At 40.1% G+C, this 13,440-nt stretch overlaps 1 long non-coding RNA gene across 1 annotated transcript; it reads right to left on the minus strand.

The window, feature by feature from the left end:
- On the minus strand, positions 9,121-13,434 carry LOC109824368. Its single transcript, XR_002242617.1, has 3 exons — positions 13,092-13,434; positions 12,130-12,923; positions 9,121-9,768 (listed from the first exon to the last, which is right to left on the minus strand). It is a non-coding gene; the product is annotated as an uncharacterized LOC109824368 (long non-coding RNA).

A 13,440-nucleotide genomic window follows, 5' to 3' on the forward strand; every position in this document is an offset into this window, starting at 1 on the left:
ATTTAATGATATTTATCATACTAAATATTTATATATCATAATTAATCTCATATTAATATATCATTCAAAAATTATCGGGGTTTTACATTCAACCCCCCCCCCCCCCCCCAAAAGAGGATTTCGTCCTCAAAATTCCGCAGTCGCATCACAAAGCTTAATAACTGGGAAAACACATTAAGAATGTGTATTTCATACAAAGAAAACCTTCTGCACATATCTCATAGAATTAGCACAATGATATTTAGATATTTAAGGTTAACAACTTAGAATGCAGACATTCTCAACTAAATCCCTAACTAAACGAAATTGGTACGTCGAGCGAAATAATCCAAACAAGGAAACCCTCATGCATATACCATATGTTTTAAATGATTAAGGATCAGGTGATAATATCCCCATTCTAGTGTTAAAGATAAATATAAACGTGACTAAACAACATAGATAATGACAACTATCAAAGCATCAATATCATACCTGTCCAAACAGGTGCGGGTAGTCACGACGAACATCCTCCTCGCGCTCCTAAGAAATCTCTTCGGCTCCTTGCCGGTTCCACTGAACTTTCACTAATGGAATGACTTTATTCTTAAGCTTTTTATTCTCTCTATCAAGTATGCATACCGGAATCTCGACAGTATTCAAGTCATCCTAAATCTCAATCTCTGGTGAATCAATTACTCTCTGCTGCTCATCATCTCGCAGATACTTTTTAAGCATCAAAATATGAAAAACATTGTGTACACTCGACATCGATGCTGGCAGGTCTAACCTGTAAGAAACAGCTCCAATGCGCTCGATGATCCTAAAAGGACCAACATATCTCGGGGCAAGATTCCCCCGTCTACCGAAACGCTAAACGCCCTTCATCGGTGATACCTTCAACATAACTAAGTTTCTGACCTGGAACTCTAAAGGTCGTCTCCGCTGATCTACATAGCTCTTCTGTCGACTCTGCGCCGCAAGAATGCGCTCCCGAATCAATGCCACCTTCTCTGTGGTCTGTCTAACTAACTCTGGACCAATCAATAGACTATTCTCTGGCTCTGCCCAACATATGGGCGATCTGTAAGGTCTCCCGTACAAAGCTTCATACGGTGCATCCCGATGGTAGCTTGATAACTATTATTATATGCAAATTCAATTAGTGGGATGTGATCCTCCCAGCTATCATGAAAATCCATAATACACGGTCTCAGCATGTCATCTAAGATCTGATTCACCCTCTCGGTTTGACCATCTGTCTGGGGGTGAAAACGCTGTTAAATGACAACTGACTGTCAAAAGCATCCTGAAAACTCTTCCAAAAATGAGATGTGAAGACTAAGCCCCGATCTGATACAATCGTCTCTGGAACTCCATGCAATCTAACAATCTCCCGAATGAAGATCCTCGCATACATATCTGCCGGATAAGTCGTCCTCATAGGTAAGAAATGTGTGGACTTAGTCAATCTGTCCACTATAACCCAAATAGAATCATTTTCTTTCTTTGATTTAGGCAACCCCACAATGAAATCCATGAAAATATCTGTCCACTTCCACTCGGGAATGGGTAAAGGCTGTAGGGTTCCTGCAGATCTCTGATATTCTGCCTTGATCTGCTGACATGTAAAACACTTAGCCACATACTCTGAAATCTCTCTGCGCATACCGCTCTAACAGAAATGCCTCTTCAGATCCTTGTACATTTTCGTCGTGCCTGGGTACACTGTATATCTGCTACGATGAGCCTCATCAAAAAGTTCTCTCTTCAGCTGTGGATTATTCGGCATAACAATTCTGCCCGTCATCCGAAGGCCTCCATCTATCCCTATAGTCCAATCATCTTAGGACTCTTTGGAAATCTCCCCCTTACGGGTTTGAATCCAAGAATCCTCTATCTGAGCTTCGACCACTCTATCTCTCCAAGATGGCTGTACAGATAAAACTCCTAAGAACACACGGCTCCCGCCAATCTCTAGCCTGAAATCAAAATGGCTGAGGGTATTAAGATCCCGATGTAGTGAACACCTCAAAGCTGCTAGTTCACGATGACGCTTCCTGCTTAATGCATATGCTACCACATTCGCCTTTCCCGGATGGTACTGAATAAAAAATTCATAATCCTTATTAATTCTATCCATCGACGCTGCCTCTGATTAAGTTCTTTCTATGAAAATAGGTATTTTAAACTCTGGTGATCCGTGAATAGCTCAAACTGTACTCCGTACAAGTAATGTCTCCATGCATTCAGTGCAAATACCACTACTGCTAGCTTCAAGTCATGCGTGGGGTAGTTCTGCTCATGAGTCCTCAACTACCTCGAAACATAAGCTATAACTCTCTGGGTCTGCATCAATATACCTCCAAGACCCAATAAGGATGCATCAGTGTAGACAACAAAAGTCTTATCACTGCTAGGAATAACCAAAAAGACCCAATAAGGATGCATCAGTGTAGACAACAAAAGTCTTATCACTGCTAGGAATAACCAAAACTGGTGCTGAAAAAGTCTTATCACTGCTAGGAATAACCAAAACTGGTGCTGAAGTCAACTTAGTCTTTAAAGTCTCAAATGTCTTCTAGCACTCTATGCTCCAAACAAACTGTACACCCTTATTAGTAAGGTGTGTAAGCGGTGTGGAAATCCTCGAGAAGTCCTGAATGAATTTTCTGTAATAGCCTGCCAGGCCTAAGAAGCTACGAATCTCGGTAACTGTCTTCGGTGGCTCCCAATCAAGTACGACTTCTACTTTAGCTGGATCTACTGTAATGCCCTCCCGGCTGATAATATGGTCCAAAAATCTGACATTGCTAAACTTAGCATACAACTGGTGCTCTCTCAATATCTGCAATGCTAACCTCAAATGCTGCTCGTGCTCGGCCTCCGACCTCGAATAGATAAGAATATCGTCGATGAAAACTATCACGAACTGGTCCAAATAAGGGCGGAAAAACCCGATTCATCAAATCCATGAATACTGCGGGTGCATTGGTCAGCCCAAATAGCATGATAAGAAACTCAAAAGACCCATATCGAGTCAAGAAAGTGGTCTTGGGAATATCCATCTCCCGAACTCACAACTGATGATAACCAGAACGAAGATCTATCTTCGAGAAACACTACGCTCCCTGCAACTGGTCGAACAAGTCATCGATCCTCGGTAAGATCTATCTTCGAGAAACACTACGCTCCCTGCAACTGGTCGAACAAGTCATCGATCCTCGGTAATGGATACCTGTTATGGATAGTGACTTTGTTCAACTCGTGATAATCTATACATAATCACATACTCCCGTCCTTCTTCTTCACAAAGAGGACCGGTGCTCCCCACGGAGAATAACTCCGTCGAATGAAGCCCTGAGACAACAACTCATCTATCTGGATCTGTAGCTCCCTCATCTCAGCAGGCACCATACGATAAGGAGCTCGGGAAATCGGTGTGGCGCATGACTACAACTCTATGCAAAACTCGACCTCTCTCACTGGAGGTAATCCTGGTATGTCCTGGAAGACATCCGGGTACTCTGAGACTACTCGCATCTCACTCAAATCTGTGTCCCGATCCCACGATATCACCTCCTCTACGTATGCCAGAAATGACTCCGCAAACTGGTTGCCTCTGGAGGTTCCTATCACTAACTCTGATCCATCATATGCTCGTAAACTGACTATTTTCGTAAAATAGTCGATACTCACATGGTAGGAAGATAGCCAATCCATACCAAGAATCACATCGAATTCAGACAGATACTCACATGGTAGGAAGATAGCCAATCCATACCAAGAATCACATCGAATTCAGACATATGCATCACGATCAAATCAATCGTAGGAAGATAGCCAATCCATACCAAGAATCACATCGAATTCAGACATATGCATCACGATCAAATCAATCGCGAACTCAGAATCGTCCAAGTTGACGATGTATCTCCTACAAACACTTTCTAACAGAGATATCTCTCCCAGCGGTGTAGATACAGATAAGGGAAAAATCTAATGGCTGAGCTACAAGCTGAAGCCTAACCGAAAAATCATACGAGATAAAAGAATGCGAAGCGCCAGAATCAAAAAGAATACGTGCTGAAAAGGAATTCACACGGAATGTACCTTCCACCATAGCTCCGCTCGCATCATGATCGCGAGGAACAACTGCATACACTCTACCGGTCTGCTTCTCTACATCACCTGGAGTGAATGGTGCCATCTGTCTCTGCTGGATCTCCTGGACCGCTCGAACCTGTCCCTCAATCCTCGGGACTGCTGGAGGTGCCTCAATCCTCAACTGCTGGCCCTGACCGCGTCCCTAAGCGCGATTCTGCTGATGCTGCTGAGTCCTGCCCTGCTGGCCTGTTGCGGGTGCACTGCGGCACTCTGCTACTCTATGTCTAATCTTGTTATAATTGTAACAAGCTCCTTGAAATCAGTGCTGCTACTACGCTCTCTGGTCTTGAACGTTGCTACTACGCTCTCTGGTCTTGCTGATGACCCTTCTTATGGGGACCCTACTGATGCGGACCCTTACCCTGCTGATGGGGTCCTCCTGAGCCTCCAAATGGTCTTACCTTTTCCTTTCTCTTTGGACTGTCCTGATTTACCATTGTCATTACCCTTGATGAATATAGTTGTATCTGTCTCCTGAGCCATGGCAGCATCTGTCATCTCCCGCACTAACCGAAATCTCTTAGATATTATGTACCGACGTAACCCGGGACGAAGTCCCATCAGGAACATCTGAGCCTGACGCTCCTCTATGTGCCACATGCCGGTGAATCTAAGCAATGACATGAACTTACTCTCAAAGTTCATGACAGACATATCCCCCTGCTCTAATCGATCCAGCTCTAACTCTTTTCCGGCTTTCGCTGCATAGATATATAAAGGTCTCCCACGAAACCGACATCCTCTGCTCTGGGGTGAAACGAAGTCGATACCATCCTCCTACATCGCCTTTGAGGCTGAAAGCCGCTAGCCTCTGCTTCTGCACAGAATTAACATTCAACATATCTAAGATGTTGCTCACATCCTCTTTCCACTTGTGTGCAGCAATAGAATCCGTCGAACCGTGGAACTCGGGTGCTTTCAACTTCTGATACCTCTCTACCAAACGAAGCCAATTTTCCTGATCAGCAATTCCGTCATCAACTGGGGGTAGTGGTGCAACTGCTGGTGCCCTCTCTGGTATCTCCTCCCGAGCGGATGACTCCTGAATGGGTGCCTCCTCACACACGGAAGTCTCCTGTCGAACCTGGTCTGCTAGCTGCTCCTCAATAGCTGCCAGACGAGCTGCCAAGGGTGCTATGAGATCCACTAAGTACTGCGGAGCCTGCTGTGGCTCGGGCTCCCTATCATCCAGCTCAACTTCCTGAGCACGAGTAACTCGGTGTCCACGACCTCTTCCTGACATCTATAATCCCAAAATAAAGCTTATTACGCAGTAAAAAGGATCTCAAGCATGAAGGATATAACATATACCAATAAGTAAATTGTATCACATATATCTCACATCGTGCTTTATTATTCAAAGCAAATAGATCATATAAAAAAATTTTAGATTTTCCACGTACATATATAGTACGTCCTCACTCATACTAAGGATTCCTAACGGACTGTATACATGATACCTAGAAAACTCTATCCTAACACCACAATATGACACATGGATGATCCTAAGGATATTAGAACTAGAGCTCTGATACCAACTATGACGCCCCAGGGTTCACACAAGGCTGCAGTCCCAGGTAAAACCCGGATTGTCAAACCTGCCAAGCACCAACCACTATGCTACGATATGTTTCACTATCACAATCACTATCTCTCTAGTGGAAACAATAAATAGGTGAGGGTACAGACAGGAAAAAATAAAAATAGGCAACACTGGATATACACAGAAGAAGCATAAAAAATGTCAGATATGAGCCCAACTGAAATAGAATAGAAATATCCATGAGTATAAACTGGATCTCAAATACAATGAGTCAAATAAACAAAGTCTCACAAAAACCCTCAACTCTAAACTAAAATACAAATCTAGAATCTGAAAATAATCAACTACATGTGGAGTTCTGCAATTCTAAACTAAAATACAAATCTAGAATCTGAAAATAATCAACTACATGTGGAGTTCTGCAATAACTACAAGGTATAATAAGTAGCTAAATGTGGAGTTCTGCAATAACTACAAGGTATAATAAGTAGCTAAATGGACAACTAAGAAGTCCCATCAACCTGCGACTCTTTGTACGCCGGACTTGCTGCCTGAAAGAAGAGAAACAACGAGCGTTAAAGCGCTAGCGAGATCATCACTACCTCTCCCCAGGGGAAGGGGTAGGAGTATATAAGAAAATAGAGTCAGTACTTACATATATCAAATCATTCATATAGCTCTCTATGAAAAACAAATAGTCAAGGAAACATATTCAAATCTCCAACATAAAGAATAAATACATCATCTCGAATTAAATCCGAGTAGCCTGCTCTAATATAAGAGGATGTCAACCAAACCAAAACGAATATAACTGCCGTCCATAACGAGTGTGCCAAAATCTCAAAAGAAATACCCTACTCGTGGGTAATCTATCATGAAAGTAAAACTTACAACTAATCAAATATCTATGTGAGCATCATCTTGTGCTACAGCGATGCTATTGTAGTATTCTTACTCAATCGCTTTGCGGCAATAAGGTTTATCATCTCCCTATTCCGGATACATGTAATAACGATACTATTATAATACTCTTACTCAATCGTTCTGCGGCAAATAGGTTTCATCTCCCTATTTCCGAGTACATATATAATAACACTATTCATATATGTTTATCAGTTTAACTTGTGTCAAAAGTGTGTCAATCTAACATAATCTAAGCATACATGCACAAATCTCGGTGTGCGTGTCCACATCTGAAGTTCACCATTATCCCAGGTGTTCAACAACTCTTAACATTGTAGTCTATCGTTTGACAACCGAAAAACAACGCAAGTAAACATGCACAGCTAAAACCAACTAGCGGTGGACCGTGGAGGTCGACCGCGACGGGCTCCAGAGACTACCCAAGTCTCTGTCCTGCACGCGGTCGACCGTGGTGGTCGACCATGGACACACGCGGTCGACCGTGGCGGTCGATTGTGACCCAGATTTCCAGCTTCTCAGATTTTTAATATGTGTCGTGTTCACGTCTTGTTTTTGTGATTTAAATATGGTAAAAACTTCATAAATCTTGCATACAAACATGTTACAACAGATAGAAATATCTGAAAATAAAATCAACGTATATAACCACTATTTTATGCATTATATTTATATTCAAAACCCTAAAACATGCATAAAAGCTCAAAACGATGAATCAAACTTCTTTCTTTAGATTAACCACGTTTTAAAATCATCTTCAGATCTTAAATACATCTGTAAAATTTATTCTCAACCTTTTTAGCATGAAAAGACCCAATCTTTATGCATATAATACAAAAGAGTTATCTTTTATTCATAATCTAATCGTTTAGGCTCTACAAAACATGTTTAAATCTCTTTAAAAACGTTTTGAAAACTGGGAGGGGGATTAGCAGAGATGATACTCGCCTGAGATTGTCGTAAAACGTTTTAGAAGCAAGGTTGAAAGAGATCTCCACTCTAAAAGCCAAAAACCGAGAAAAATCCCATTCGAAAGCCTCCAATCTTCTCCAAGAAATCAAACTAGGGTTTGAGAGTTTTGGTGGCTGTTAGACTTCTTAGAAAAACTGAGAAAAACGTAAAAAACTCATATATATATATATATTCATGTATGAACTCGTTCATACTCAAAACACATGGTATTATACTCATATACCATTTAATGATATTTACCATACTAAATATCCATATATCATAATTAATCTCATATTAATATATCATTCAAAAATTATCGGGGTTTTCCATATGGCTAAAAATAGTTGGTTCTACATGTTTAAATTAGAATGAAAGTATCCATACCAAGAATCAGCAGGCAACTGCATGAAGAGCATATCACATTGCATAATCTCAGCCCGCTGTTGTTGTATCCTGAAAATTACTAAGTTTAATTGTTGTACCCTAAAATTACTAAGTATAATGACCCCTCTTTGACAGCCACATGTCATGTTTACTTGGTCTACCTTCCCCTAATCAAGGAACCCGACCCGAGCATGCACATAGCCGACCTATTTTTAGAGACAGATCCGAGAGGAAAGGTATCTTCAGGCCAGTCTCTCAACCCTGACACAAGAAGAATAGCACTTCCAGGCCAGGATCTGCCCAATGAGGCGGAAATTCCAAGACGAATGATGCCTCTCCCTCGACTTCACCGCGGAGTGTCTCGAAAAACGAATTAACTTACCAGCCCCACGATGCCTAGCTACGTAGCCTTGTCACCATCGCATTTAATGTATGTTCAAGTTCATTATGACTCCTCCTCGAACAAGACCAGCTCTTCAACTCCCTGTCGTTGTTGCATTAAACAGGAGGATGACTCGCCTCCTCTGGGACCAACACATGTAAAATACCATCTGATCAAATCAGCCGCACTGACCCGATTAAGTTCCCAAAAAGCCCCCCACATATTTCCTATAAATAGGGATCATTTTTTCTGCATGAAGGTATGAACAATCTTGACTAGAAAACACTCTCAAACTAAATTCGGCACCTTTTAAACTACTTAATTTATGACTGACTTAAGCATCAGAAGACCTATCAGAGAACCCAACTCTGGTCTTCTAACGGTGTTACTATGTGCAAGAATCATTGTTCGTGGTCATAGTTAGCCATCAAAGGAGATAAAAGAGACCCTAAGCTCCTTCAAAACCATAATTAATCTCCAAACTAATTGACTGCCATCAACAGTTGCAATTCATTCATAAAAGAAAGAAAACCAAATTCCTCCAATGTACTGATACCATAGTACAGTGTAGTTTTAGCGCAAGCGTTGCTAATCAATGACACAACAATAGAGTTTCTCACTGTTATGACAGTATTTTATATTACCTCGTTGAAATGACTTAAAACATTGTGAAATCTACAAATTTATTAAACGAAAACAAGAGACCAAACATAAGTACAAAAAATATAAATACACAAATTTTGGACAAGGAAACCACATTTAGGGATCGTGAACAAAGGTGAAACTTGGATGAAATCTACTTCAAGAATCAGGAGGTTTGATTATTGCTTTCCTGAAGAATAAATAGAATCTTGCACACCACAATTATCCGAGATGGCACAAAAAGAAGTCGTATCTATTATATGAGACTTTCAAGGCATCAGGGAAAAAAGAAGGAAATTTCCCACTGAGACTTACAAGGCATCATCGAAAGATCTCATGCACGTACTATCACCAAATTGTAGAAAAGCCCCCTGTACTTCTATTGCCACAAACAGACACCTTGGATTCTCAAATCCTTGAGTTTCAAGTTGAATTCTCTCAAGTAAGAGGTCTTCAGATCAAAAAGTTGGATCATCATGAAAGACTGGCCCGTAGTAGAAGCTCATTCATACTTTTATCTGGGAAAAGTCAAGTACTAGAAAGAACTTGCCCGACGGTTGAAGTGGTATCTGATTTCTCTGCTTCAAAATATTTCCATCTGATTAAGAAGTCGTTTGAAAGTTTTCACGACTTTTCAGGTTACTGAAGATCCCATTATTGGCTGTATATGTGAAAGTTAACAGAAGGTTGGAGGAAGAATTGAAGAGCTGTATGTGAAAGTTCCAACAGGATGGTCAATTTGCAATTGGGCCCTGCGTATACCATAACGAGAATAGAGAAGGCACGAGGGTTCTTCCTGTTGGAAAAAGAAAAATAGAAAGAGAAGTCATTGAGCACCGCTGTTTTACTGATAAAGAATTTGCCACAGAAGGGAGAAGCCCTGAAAAGCACGTTTATAACTTCATATAATTCATTGGGTACTATCAATCTTTACCAAACCAGTTTTCAGAATGAATAGCAAGTCAGGTGATGCTAAAGAATCGATGCAGATGTTACACCTAGTCTTTTCCTTATGATGCTATAAAGCAAGGTGAAGGCCATGATGAATGTAAAATACCAAAGTTACAATGAAAATGATATAAATGTAAACATAAAGGTAATTGCACGTTAGTTAATTAACCCTTCTAATTGGCATACATGAAAGTGAAGACTGGTGTTACAACAACCCTGAATCACATCTTGCGTGGTCTGTGGTTGCCTAAGTTCCTAACAAGCCTCACCAAAAAGCAGTGAAAGGAGAGGCTTGCTTGCAGGGAAGCCTGATATTTGAATTTATTTATTCAAAAAGGACCAGAAGCTCACATAAGGATCTGAAATTTAATTATGCCGAAACCTGAGATCCTTTGATAAGGATCTGAAACTAATCCTAAAACACTAAGTGAGGGCCTTTTGTGGTAATATTTCCTACGCCTAATATATTGTAAAACTAATGTATTGTAAAACACATATGCTTATGTCCATAGTCTATGTAGTCCAAGAACTAATCAATGTATTGAGAACTAAATACCAAATTATTGTCCCCAAACTAGAGTTACCAAACAGACACTCCCCTTCTAAATAAAAGAAAACAACAGGAAAGTAGAGTAATTTGTAAAATGTGCTAACCTTGCTACTGATCTTCATTCAAAATATGTTAACCAACCAAATTTTTTATATAAATATATGTAACACCCAGTATATAATTATAAGAATGACCCCTCATATATAATTATAAGAATACCCCATTATGCGTTTGTATTATGTTCTGAAACTTGTATAGGTACCCAGAACCAAGATGTTAACAACTCAAAGATGAAACCGTAAAGATGTAATCATTTGACAAGACAGACATTCAGCTAGAAACATTTTCAGTTACAAATATTCTACTTTACCTACATTTAGTAGTTATTCGTAGTATTTAGTTTATACATATATCAAGGACCAGAATTTAAATTTCATGTGTCGTTCCTAAAGTTACTCCTCAGTTCTTAACTCCTTGTGGTTTTCTTTTCCTTCATTATTTTCTTTATATACATTAGGACTGGAAATTAGCCTGAGATCTGTCCTAGAAACATGGGCTTTCTATCGTCCTGGCTTGATCAAGGCATATCTCCAAGGTGAAAGGCCTCCTACAAAATGGTATAGTACTCAGGCCTAGATGCCGAATCCATTTGAGAAACGTTTACAAGCAAAAAGGATAATTTTTTAAACTTAGTACAAAGTAGGAAACTGAAACTATTATCTTTCCAAAAAAGAATAAAACTCTCAATGACCAAAACAAAATCAAAGACTAAAAATCTAGATGCCCAATATAGAAAAAATTAAGATAATTTTTTTCCAATACATAATCACGTGGAAATTAGAAAAGCAATGAGTAAATCTGTCATTTGCAATGACATCTAATCAGCCAATTTCTATCATCACTTTCTGATAATAATCTTCTAATGCCTTCCCAAGCTTAATCCCTTCTTCTTTTTTCCTTCTCTTTCTTTTTTTCTTTTTTGTGGAAGATGATAGCTTAATCTCCTGTATATTACTGATCATATAGAAATAACTTGACCTTCTATTTCTACAATTTGTGTAAGTATCCAGGTCATAGAAGTGGAGCAGTATCAGGATCAAGTTGAAACATTAAATGGAGCGCAGGAGTCTCCCTTAAGAGCTTGCTGCTCTGGCTCTGGCTTCTTCTACCCTTATCATGTTGCCTTATGTTGTATTCAGCCCAAACTAGCAACTTCTAGCTTCCTTCAACATTTATCCATGAACGTAATGCTTAGCTACAACAAATATTCTCAGTAAGAAGTCCTTTAATAGTTACAATTTATCTTTCATGGAACTAGCTATTCTCCATCACCATCTATGCTTGGGAGCAAACATGGAAATTGCATCTATTCCAACTAAGGTATCATTAGCTACTTGATAAATTAGTAATCAATACAACTTTTTGGCATATACTATCTGGATAAAAAGTCATATGCAGAATAACCAGATTACAGTGGCATGGAAGCAGTTATGTATTTGAGCAGAATATATGGCATGGAAGCAGTCATATGCAGAATAACCAGATTAAAGTGGCATGGAAGCAGTTATGTATTTGAGCGAATATATGGTTGTTAATGCATTGTCTGCGCTTCTGTTTGAGCTAATGCCATATAAGCAGAAGACAAGTGTGACTTACAGGATAGGAACATTTCCAGCTGGAAACTCGAAGTAACACTTGAGGAACAAGTAGTTGAGCATAGTTTGAAGTACTCAGTGAAAAAGGACTTTGAATACGTTCTGATAGAGGCCAGTTTGTTAATTCACAGAATATGACTGTTGTCACCACCACTCAGATGTTTGGATATCCCCACCATCTTACTAGTCTTTTTACAGTTACTCATAATAGCTTTCTTGTTTAAGATATATCCTCCCTCTTACATGTCACCAACTCAACCTTTCTGCTTTGATAAAACTCCCTTATTCTCCTTGGCTTCTCCTACTCTTCAAAAAAATTACTGTTCTCCAGCAGAATAATGTCATCCACGATCCAAAACCAACAACAAGAGCCCAATTGGTCATCATTAAGCACCCAAATCAACACCCAACTCCTGGAACACTAGGGAAAAGCCCAATCCACCCTTCAGTGATGGAGTCAATGATTGCCTACCCTTCACCGGTTCCCTGTCAATCACCGCATGCAAGCTGACCGTCTGAGCTTGTACTTCTCATATGTTATTGCAACTAAAGCCATGTATTCCTTTGACATAATTTACTGCTGTTCTGGGTGTTGCAGCATGCAGTTGAGGGCTCAATCAATTGAGCAGTTTCACCTATAGTGTCATTTCCAGCCACAACTAATGTGCTTACCTGGGGTCCATATAGCTAGAAGGTACGGGCAGGGATCATCAACCTCTCTTTTGTCCAATTGAAATATATTCGAAGGCACATCTTACTCCATCCAAAAGAGGATGTGAATCTTAAAGTTCGTAACTGCAAGGATCCAAAGATAAGGTTAGCATGTATAAATGATAACTCAGCAATAATTGCACATATCAAACCTGCATCAATGATTCCTCAGGAATGTTTAATATCTGTTAAATTATTGCTAGCCTGTTTTTTTTATAAGCAAGAACTAGCAAGGATAATAGTGTAACATACACTAGATGTTCTGAACGCAACCGGTTCATATTCTTCAGCTTAGGATGTATGCGTCTTAGATCAACCTGATGGAGGGGGATAAGTTAGTGAGGTGATGGTGGGCGATGGGAGGGCAGTGAGGAGTGGTGAAGAGCAGTTGATGATGGCTGAGGGGAAAAGAGAGGAGGACAGAGAGGTCTTTAGATCATTGGCGAGGTCGGAGCTTCAAGGAGTTGAGGAGGGGAGAGTTGATGATGTCCATGCACTGTTCAACCTTCATAGCAGAACAAGGAATACTGTCTTCTGGCAATGTCACCAGTGGAAGGGCCAGCCTGAGAACCCCTTCTGCAGTATCCGGCAGCGCACATGG

This window comes from Asparagus officinalis, chromosome 9 (assembly GCF_001876935.1).
Source record: "Asparagus officinalis chromosome 9, Aspof.V1, whole genome shotgun sequence".
In the NCBI taxonomy this organism is placed as follows: domain Eukaryota; kingdom Viridiplantae; phylum Streptophyta; class Magnoliopsida; order Asparagales; family Asparagaceae; genus Asparagus; species Asparagus officinalis.